Source organism: Papio anubis, unplaced genomic scaffold (genome assembly GCF_008728515.1).
Source record: "Papio anubis isolate 15944 unplaced genomic scaffold, Panubis1.0 scaffold516, whole genome shotgun sequence".
Classification (NCBI taxonomy): domain Eukaryota; kingdom Metazoa; phylum Chordata; class Mammalia; order Primates; family Cercopithecidae; genus Papio; species Papio anubis.
This window is the reverse complement of record NW_022165364.1, coordinates 31,642-42,266: the sequence shown is the minus strand read 5'-3', so window position 1 is coordinate 42,266 and position 10,625 is coordinate 31,642. Positions and strand designations below refer to the sequence as shown.

The 10,625-nt window shown below is 49.0% G+C and overlaps 1 pseudogene; it reads right to left on the bottom strand.

The window, feature by feature from the left end:
- Positions 1-501: 501 nt before the first annotated feature.
- LOC101004355 lies at positions 502-1,335 on the bottom strand (annotated as a pseudogene).
- Between the last annotated feature and the right edge of the window lie 9,290 nt (positions 1,336-10,625).

Below are 10,625 nucleotides of genomic sequence, written 5' to 3'. Positions count from 1 at the left end.
ACAGGTACGCACCACCACGATCGGCTAAGCTTTTGTATTTTTGGTAGAGACGGGGTTTCATCTTGTTGGCCAGGCTGGTTTCCAACTCCTGGCCTCAAGTGATCCGCCTGCCTCGGCCCCACAAAGTGCTGGGATTACAGGCACGAGCCACCGCGCCCGGCCCTATTTCACTCCTAATGCCCACCATACGTGCTTCCAAATGTTTGCTGAATGACAAGGTGAACGAGTGAATGGGACTACGTGACTTCGGGCAGCAGGCAATCCTATTCCTTGGACCTCAGTTTCCCCTTTCTGTGAAGCAAGCCTGTCTCTCGCTCTCTGCCCTAAAAGCCTGAGTTCTGGGCTTGAGATGAGCGCGTCCTGTAGAGCAGACTCCAAGTGGACATTGAGCTGGGTCTTCTAGGAGGCCAGGATCCGGCCAGCTCATGGCTATGGTCCTCCCGCGGGACCCCGCACGCCCAGTTCCAGCGCCGCCCCGCCCAACCTCCCTTTGTTCCCCCAGGCCCCGCCCACTCCGCGCAGCTCGCTCCCCATTGGCCGGGGGGCGGGCCCTGGGCGCCCGGCTCAGCTGGGGGCGGGGCGGCAGGCGGCGGGCGGGGCCGTGTGCGCCTGCGCTGTGTGTGTACCGGCCGCAGCCCCGCGCCGGCTGCAGCTCACTCATCCGAGCCGGATCCCGAGCGGGGAACACGGGCTGAAGCGGCGGCGGCGGCCCCGCCCCGGCGCTCCATTGTTGAGGCTGCCGCGGCTCTGTCGGCTGCTCAGCTGCGCTCCAGTCGGCCCAGGCGCAGCGGCGAGGAGCGAGCACTGCGAGGCAGCGGCCTGAGGTGAGACGGCGCGACGGGCGACGGGGTCTCCGGACCGGGCGGGGGTCTCTGCCCCGGGCGTGGCGGCTCCGAGCTGGGCTCCGCAGGGTCCGGGGTCGGGATCCGGGGTCCGTGCGCCTGGGCTTTGTCTTGGCCTCGGGTGGCACCGGGGGCTTCGCGCCTGCTGCGACGCCGCGTGGGCCCGCGCGGGGGTACCGGTCGCCTTGCGGGTGGGGGCCGGTCCCTACTGCTCCCAGTCTCCCCGCGTCTGCCGCGGAGGGCATTGCATGGACCCGGGCGCTGGCTTCTGCCCGGTCCCCCGCGGCGTGGCTGGTCCCCGTGTGCAGCAGAGGGGCCCTGCGAGGACCCACTAGTGGGGCGGGGTCCGGATCACCGCGAGTGGGAGACTCCGCCGCCCTCCCCGCCCTCCCTCGCAGCGAGACTGCTTCGCCAGACTCACCGAGGGGACTGCGCGGACCCTCGGACGAGGGGGTCCGTGACTCTGGGTGGGGGCTCTTTCCCGTCCCCGCATGACGGCTTCCTGAGTGTTTTGTCACCTATAGGTCCCTGCGTGGACCCATGCGCGTGGGTCCTGGCCGCCCTGCTAGTGGGGCTGTGCGCCGCCCCGTGGCTCGTCTGGGTCGACCCCGCCTGGGACGCGCGTGTAGTGGGGGTCCGTGCGCTGCGGGCGCGGTTGGTGGGGGCGCACTGCCCCCGCCCCGTGATTTATCCTCTCACTTGCCCGGCGGGAGGAAGTGAGAGGCGCGGGCCCGGAGCTGTCGCGCAGCGGCCGCACCGACCTCTGCCCTGGCCGGCGGGTCCCGGGGGGCGAGGGGCTGTCACCGCGCGTCCCACCGCCGCGCTTCCTGCTCTGGCCCCGGGCTGGGCTCTGATTGGAGGGAGCAGGGCCCTTCTGCCCGGCGCTTCTTGATTTCTTCCGTTAGTAATGGGAAGAAAAAAAAAATCTGGAAAGCCAGATTGAACTTTGTAGCTCTCAGCGCTTGGAGAGTGGAAGAAACTCTCCCAAGAATTTGGCGGGCTGGAAAATGCGTTTCAAGCAGGAGCATCCACACCCACGGAATGAGGCCAAGGCAGTTACAGTTAGAGGTCAGATTTATGAGGGGAGAGCGAGGGTGAGGTCCGTGGGTGGGGAGACTCCGACCTCAGCTTGATGGGAAGACCTGATGCTGCCCCTCAGACGCTGTATTTCTCAGCCACCAAAGAAAGTGGAATCACTCCTTAGTGAATGCTTTCATCAAACTTTTGAAAAACCTGTAATGTCCCAGGAAGCAAAATCGAACTGGACAGTTTTCCCCTTTTAAGAGTGTTAAACGTCCCGGAGACAAACAGCAGAAGGCTCAAGGAGTCCAAATACTCAACCTGAAGTTCTTTCTGAACAAGAGATGGTGTATAAGTAACAGGCATACGAGACAAAACTGAACTAATCACCGCAGCTGTGGCTCCTAGCCCTGTAGCGTGTCATGCAGGCCCTTTTGCCTTCTCTGCCCTCCGCTGTCCCAGACCCCAACGCTACCGCGCACCTCCAGTCATCAGCTCCTGCGGACGCATTGCTATGAACTCTGTTTAGGTGGCTCCCTTCTCTCTGAAATTTTGCTTGTTCTCCTGAAGTTCTGGTCTTTAAGAGCTTATGATCTGCAGGGACAGATTGACTTTGGGCAGTACATAGTTAACTGTAGCACAGCTTGAAAAATGCTCTGATAGAGGTGGGCAGGCAGTTTGTACATGCGGGTAAATGCGAGGTCCTTTTTCAATACCATGAATCCAAGTATTCATGCTATTTTAAATCTGCAATTCTTTGACTCTCCAGAGGGTTTTTAGATTTTTTTTTTTCTATTACTTCCTAGTGTTTGTTGCATAGTTCAGAGTACTTGATTAAAACTTACCAGGTCGGCCGGGCGCGGTGGCTCACGCCTGTAATCCGAGGACTTTGGGAGGTCTAGGCAGGCGGATCACTTGAGGTCAGGAGTTCGAGACCAACCTGGCCAACATGGTGAAACCCGGTCTCTACTAAAAATACAAAAATTAGTCGGGCGTGGTGGTGGGCACCTGTAATCGCAGCTACTCAGGAGGCTGAGGCAGGAGAATAGCTTGAACCCAGGAGGCAGAGGTTGCAGTGAGTGAAATGGCTCCACTGCACTCCAGCCTGGGCCATAGAGTGAGACTTCCTCTCAGAACAAAAACAATGTACTGGGTCTACCTCCCGCTCTGGAATTTTTCTGGAAGGCCTTCTCTTCTGGGCTTCATTTTTCTCACTTTCGAGGATCGTAAACTACGTAATTTCCAAGAATCTTTGCCCTATACCTTTAATTCTTTCAAGCAAATATAGCAGAGAAGAATTCTCTTCCTGGCAATGGTGTAAATAATGGAGGCCTTTGAAAATGTGAATTCTAAAGTGGAAGTTCTTTTTCTTCTTCCCCTATTTTTTCCTTTTAAACAAGTTTAGTTACATGAGTATATATACTTTATCTCAGAGTTAAGGACAAGTATCTATGATGAAACCTTAAGCAGCTTTTTGGCAGTATCTTGCATATTCTTCACAATTGTGTTTTATGTGCAGCATCTTCACTATATCCAGTTGGTTTGTTTTTTTCTCATTGATGGAGTTGTTGAGCTCAGACCTTTTCAGGAGCAGTTTGTTGATCTTTTAAGTGTCATGTGAAATACGTTCCAATTTAACATTGTATTTTGATGAGTAAAATGGGAGTAAATGGAAATTTGAGAGTGCCTTGAGTAGATGTACTTGGCTTTGTGTAATGGTTTGAAGCATAGTTTAAAATTACCACTTGTGGCCGGATGTGGTAGCTTACACCTGTAATCCCAACACTTTGGGAGGGCAAGGCAGGCAGATCATGAGGTTAGAAGATGGAGACCATCCTGGCTAACACGGTGAAACCCCGTCTCCACTAAAAATACAAAAAATTAGCTGAATGTGGTGGCACACACCTGTAGTCTCAGCTACTCGGGAGGCTGAGGCAGGAGAATCACTTGAACCCGGGAGGTGGAGCTTGCAGTGAGCCGAGATTGCACCACTGCACTCCAGCCTGGGTGACAGAGTGAGATTCCATCTCAAAAAAAAACAACAACAACAACAAAAAAAAAACCACTTATAAAAAATTGCATCACATGTTGAATGACCTATAAAGGAGTTACAATTCTAAGGAATATGGTAATTAATTCTTTAAAATAGTCAGGCCGGGTGCTGTGGTTTACACCTGTAATGCCAGCGCTTTAGGAGGCTAAGGTGCGAGGATCACTTGAGCCCAAGATTAGAAGCTGCAGTGAGCTGTAATCATGCCACTGCACTCCAGTCTGTGTGACGGAGTGAAACTCTTTCTCTAAAAGATAAAAAGGTAGATAAATAATTTAAAAATAAAATACTAAGCTCCTTTCCAATTTATCTGTTTGGTAAGGTGGGAATTTGATGTGCTTGAGTTTCTTAAAACCATGTGTCTTTGTAGAAAGGAGACACAATTTTCTCTGCTATTCCTAGTTATTTGGATGATTATAGGGATTAAAAATAGCCATCTGGTCAAGTCTTGAGCTACTGAATTACAATTTTTGCTTCACTCAGTAGGATTTTGCCTTTATTTTGATTTGCATTCTTATCTTAGTTTAGGAAAAGATCTTTGCTATATGCCCCATGCACTTTGTTCTTTTGGGGAATCTGATCTTAGGAGAGGGCTTCAAAACACGACCAGATTTTCTTTATGGTTTTCTAGATTTTATTAATGTCTTAATAAAACGTAACTAGTTAATGCTGCTTCTGTGTCAAAGTATTTTTCATTTAGAGTAGGCTTGATTTTTATATGCATTAAATGAAAGGAAGTCTCTCACGGAAGGGGACACATGGGTATGGAGAAGACAGAGGGTGTGTGTGTGTGGGGGTGTGTGTGTGTGTGTATATATATATATATATATATTTTTATTTTTTTTTGGAGATGGAGTCTCGCTCTGTCACCCAGGCTGGAGTGCAGTGGCAGGATCTCGGCTCACTGCAAGCTCTGCCTCCTGGGTTCACACCAGTCTCCTGCCTCAGCCTCCCAAGCAGCTGGGGCTACAGGCGCCTGCCACCACGCCCGCCTACTTTTTTGTATTTTTGGTAGAAACAGGGTTTCACTGTGCTAGCCAGGATGGTCTCCATCTCCTGACTTCGTGATCCACCCGCCTCGGCCTTCCAGAGTGCTGGGGATTACAGGTGTGAGCCACTGCCTGTGGCCGACAGAGGATGTATTTCTAAGCTCTACATTTCAGAGTTCTTTTCTCTAGCCCTGGTCTGGGTCCCAAACAGGGAACTTAATTCACTCTGTCACTGAAGTATACTCTTGCTTTGATGCCATTGGTATGTTGTCCTAGAGATTTGCTGTGGCTGCTTGGAGTGTTTCAGAGTTAAGAACTGATGCAACCTCTCTTTTGTCAGTGTATGAGTCTATAAACCATCTTGTTTCCTTTAGTATTATCTCCCTGGAACTGGAAGGTCAGAGATGAAGTTTTCTTAGATTGTAAGTCTCAGTCTTTGCTATCTACCTTCCTCTGTCTCCCATGTCACCTGCTTTTTTTTTTTCCCCCTATTTTTCATTTTAATGTTTTTATTGGATAGGTGTCTATTATTGCAGGCTGCCTCAAAACATTTTTGGATATTGACAGGATGTAAGTATGAATAATATGTAAAAGATAACTTACTCTAGTTCTTTTGAGCAGAGGATTTGGTTTTGATATGTGGCCCTATTAAAACTTTTGTTAAGTCCAAGTACTTTCTGAACTTCAGTTCCCTTACCTGTAAAATGGAGTTAGTTGTTAGTAATACCTGTTCTGCCTAACTCAGGAGATTGTTTTGAGGATCAAATGAAATCATGAATGTAATGGAATTTTGTAAATTTTAAATGAAGTATTGTATTACCTAAGTTTTTTTTTTTTTTTTTAAAGACGCTGTTATTAATGGAATGAATCTGGGTTTTCCTTTGAAATCCCAAATGTTTAATGTACAGAGAAGTTTTAATGTGTCTGTTGGGGAGCTTCATTAGGATTGTTTTCTATCTTTAATTGGCCAGTATTGTTTTATATTTTAGCATTTTTGGGGAACATCAGAATTTGTGTTTCAGTTATCATTAATATTTTACAAAGTTATTGAATGTGCATGATTTCGTCTTTAACAATCTCTTCAATTATTTACATTCCCATGTAAAAAAATGAGGTAACGAACATCCATGTAAATAACATTCCCATGCTTTAATGAAGCATAATTTCTTGACATTGCAGTTTCTTTTTTCTTTTGAGACGGAGTCTCACTCTGTCGCCCAGGCTGGAGTGCAGTGGCCGGATCTCAGCTCACTGCAAGCTCCGCCTCCCGGGTTTACGCCATTCTCCTGCCTCAGCCTCCCAAGTAGCTGGGACTACAGGCGCCCGCCACCTCGCCCGGCTAGTTTTTTGTATTTTTTTTTTAAGTAGAGACGGGGTTTCACCGTGTTCGCCAGGATGGTCTCGATCTCCTGACCTCGTGATCCGCCCGTCTCGGCCTCCCAAAGTGCTGGGATTACGGGCTTGAGCCACCGCGCCAGGCCAGACATTGCAGTTTCTAAGTGCCCTGTCTTGAGGTTGGGAAAGCTAAAGGGTAGTCAGAGGTCAAGGTCAGCAAAGCATCACCTTTGACATTTTAAATCCAGCAGCAGGTATCACAGTGAACCCCATTCCAGCATCCAGGAAGTTTCTCTGCCCTGCCTCTCCTCCAGCCACCTCGGAATCTATGTCTGCGGTGTTGGTCCTGCTTTCCTCTCTCTCCTCCGCCTTTTCTTTATCTTCACCAGCTTCTACCGAGTGCCTCTGATGTCCCAGACAGTGGCAGTGGGATTACAAAGGCTAATAAACCCGGCCCTGGTCCTCAAAGAATTGATGTTTTCTGTGCAGATATTAAGTTACATTGTCATACATAGTGTTGACAAACATTGATACAGATATCCTGTGAAGTGCAGAAGCACCATCCTAGAAGCAGAGATGCAGAGGCAGCCCTGGTGACTCACACATGGAGAGCTGGAGTTCTTGGTCTAGTGGGATAAACTGACCTGGACATCATTTCAGTGCAGCGGAGTGAGTGCTGGGATGGCCTCCCTCGGGGCATCTGGGACTGGGTTTGTCTGGTGTTTAGTCTCCTGCCTGGTACTTAGAGTTTGTCAGCAAGATGAGCGTTGGGAGGTTTCTAAGTGAAAGGAAAGGCAGTCACTTACCTGAAACCTGAAATTTGTGGGTGTTCTGGGCCATTTATAATTCACTGAATCTGTTTTGTCAGAACAAGTCTATCATCTATTGTTTTGGATGGAGTGTGGCCAGCCTTGCCTTGGGATGTAAGGAAATCAGGAAACGCTTGTCAGGTGTCAACACTGTGCCAGACACTCTTCTAGGGGTTTCCACGTAAATCACTGTATTCATTTCTGTTGCTGCTTTACCACATTTCCACAAATTTAGTGGCTTAAACCAATTGAAATTGTATCATCTCACAGTTCTGTGGGGCAGAAGTCTGACGTGGGTGTCACTGGGCAAAAATCACCATGTGGGCTGGGCTGCATTCCTCACTGGAGAATTGTTTCCAAGCACTTTTGGCCAAATATAGTTCCTTGTGGTTGCAGGACTGAGGTGTCTGTTCCCTTGCTGGCCATCTGTTGGGGGCTGCCCTCAGCTCCTGAGGCCTCTATCTGGTCTTTGCACGTGGTCCCATCAGCTCAGGGCTAGCTCGGCCAGGGACCTGGTCAGGCTCTCCAGTTCCCCTGTGTGCATTTCTCTTTTTCCACTCAGAGAAAGTTCTATGCCCTTTTTAAAATATTTTTTTGAGATAGAGTCTCACACTGTTGCTCAGGCTGGAGTGCAGTGGCGTGATCTCAGCTCACTGCAGCCTCCACCTCCCAGGTTCAAGTGATTCTCCTGCTTCAGTCTCCTGAGTAGCTGGGACTACAGGTGCCCGCCACGACACCTGACTAATTTTTGTATTTTTAGTAGAGATGGGGTTTCACCATTTTAGCCAGGATGGTCTCCATCTCTTGATCTCGTGATCTGCCGGCCTTGGCCTCCCAAAGTGCGGAGATTACAGGCGTGAGCCACCGCGCCTGGCCAGTTCTATGCTCTTAGAGGCTCATGGGATTAGATTGGACCTCGCTGGATAGCCCAGGATACTCCTCCTAAGTCCTGTGGCAAAGCCCTTTTGCTGCGTGACATAGTCACAGGTCTCGGGGGTTGGAATCTCCCACCACAGTTACCGATCCACTTACTACAGCAGCCTGGGAGGTGCTTTTCATTGCCTCTGGTTAACAGATACCAATTTTTTATTTTTGCAAATTGGCAGGAACATGAAGATCCCTCTTTTTTTTTTTTTGAGACGGAGTCTCATTCTGTTGCCTGGGCTGGAGTGCAGTGGCGCGATCTCGGCTCACCACAACTTCCACCTCCCGGGTTCAAGCAGTTCTCCTGCCTCAGCCTCCTGAGTAGCTGGGACTACAGGCACGTGCCACCAAGCCTGGCTAATTTTTGTATTTTTAGTAGAGACGGGGTTTCACTATGTTGGCCAGGCTGGTCACAAACTCCTGACCTTGTGATCCGCCCACCTTGGCCTCCCAGAGTGCTGGGATTACAGGCGTGAGCCACCACACCCAGCCATGAAGATCCTTCTTAAGTGAAAAAACTGTTCCTCTGACTTGATGTGAGGCTGTTGGTGAGATTGAAAGCAGTGGAGACAGGTCTGTCAGAAACGGAGCTAAACTTTGTGTTTTGGAGTATTTTGATGGCCTGCCCTGATTATGTAAGTTTTGCTAAGAAGTCATTAGAGTCATTCCTCTACTGGAAGAAACACCCATATGGGAATTTGGGACCTTGCCTTTTCAAGTTTTACACAAAGGACTCTTCATGGGTGAAAAGTACATGTTTCCAGGTCCATTTCTAGAATGGAAACAGCTGCATCAACCCAACAGCAATTCACATTCCTGAGTTTGAGAGAATCTGATTGTTTCAAGGCTGAAGCCAAAAGCCCAATAAACAGTGTTTGTACCTTTATTCATAGTTAGGAATTAGGTGCATCCCGTGGTCGAGGAAACAACTGATGGTGGTCACCAAGTAGTTTAAAACCAAGCAGGACCTCATTTTATCATGTGGGTGTTTTTGATTTTTTTTAACAAAGTTTTTATTTTCCTGTGCAATAAATGACAAGCTCTGACTTGAAATATATTTCCTTTAATAAACCAGAATCTAGGGCCAGGTGCGGTGGCTTACGCCTGTAATCCCAGACTTTGGGAGGCCGATGAGGGCAGATCACGAGGTCAGGAGATTGAGACCATCCTGGCTATGGTGAAACCCTGCCTCTACTAAAAATACAAAAAATTAGCTGGGCATGGTGGCGGGCGCCTATAGTCCCAGCTACTCAGGAGGCTGAGGCAGGAGAAGGGCATGAACCCGGGAGGCGGAGCTTGCAGTGAGCTGGTATCACGCCACTGCACTCCAGCCTGGATGACAAAGCGAGACTCTGTCTCAAAAAAAAAAAAAAAAAAAGAAACCAGAATCTATAACCCTAAGGTGTTTAACCTGGCTTTCAGAAATTTGTGAAGTCCCCAAAATCCTGTGCAACAATTTTGTGTATATGCATCCAGGTGTGTTTATGGGGAGATGATTTATAGCTCTCCATACGTTTTCAAAGTGGTTGGATTCCAAAAAAATTTTAGAATACACCACTTGGGCCTGGTGTGGTGGCTCACACCTGTAATCCCAGCACCTAGGGAGGCTGAGGCAGTAGGATCCACTGAGGTCAGGAGTTTAAGACCAGCAACATAGCGAGACCTCCACCTCTACCAAAAAAAAAAAAAAATGCTGGGCGTGGTGGTGCACACCTGTGGTTCTAGCTGCTTGGGAGGTTGATCACCTGATCCCAATAATTTGAGGCTGTAGTAGGTTAGAATTACACCACGGCACTCTAGCCTGGGCAACAGAGCAAGACCCTCTCTTAAACAAAAAAAAAAACAAAAAACCATATCACTTAATATACTATTATTGTTGGTCAAGTATCAGATTTTGTTTAAAAATTAAATAGTCTTTTTTTTTTTTTTTTGAGACGGAGTCTCGCTCTGTCACCCAGGCTGGAGTGCAGTGGCGTGGTCTCGGCTCACTGCAAGCTCTGCCTCCCGGGTGCACACCATTCTTCTGCCTCAGCCTCCTGAGTAGCTGGGACTACAGGTGCCCGCCACCACGGCCGGCTAATATTTTGTATTTTTAGTAGAGATGGGGTTTCACCGTGTTAGCCAGGATGCTCTCGATCTCCTGACCTCGTGATCCGCCCACCTTGGCTTCCCAAAGTGCTGGGATTACAGGTAAATACTCATTTTTAGCAAAGGTGTACAGGCATACAGCTCCAAGAGTCAGAAATTAACAAGGCTTAGAACAAAACCCAGCAATCCCCTACTTTACCCTTCTCCGCCCTGATCCCTGCTCCTTGGAGGTTACTGTGTTTATGTTTTAGCTCGTTCTTTTAGATTGTGTGAAAGACAGGGAGATGTCCTACTGTGGAAGACAAGGATTCAGGTTGCTTACCCTCCCCCCTCCTCCTGTTGCCCACGTTTTTCTCCCCCATCCTCTCAGTATAATTATTGTGATAGTGAGGCCAGGCATGGTGGCTCGTGACTTATCCCAGATTTTTGGAGGCCGAGGCGGGCAGATCACTTGAGGCCAGGAGTTGAAGGCCAGCCTGGCCAACACAGTGAAACCCCATCTCTACTAAAAAATACAAAAATTAGTCAGTTGTAGTGTTGCACACCTGTAGTCCCAGCTACTCAGGAG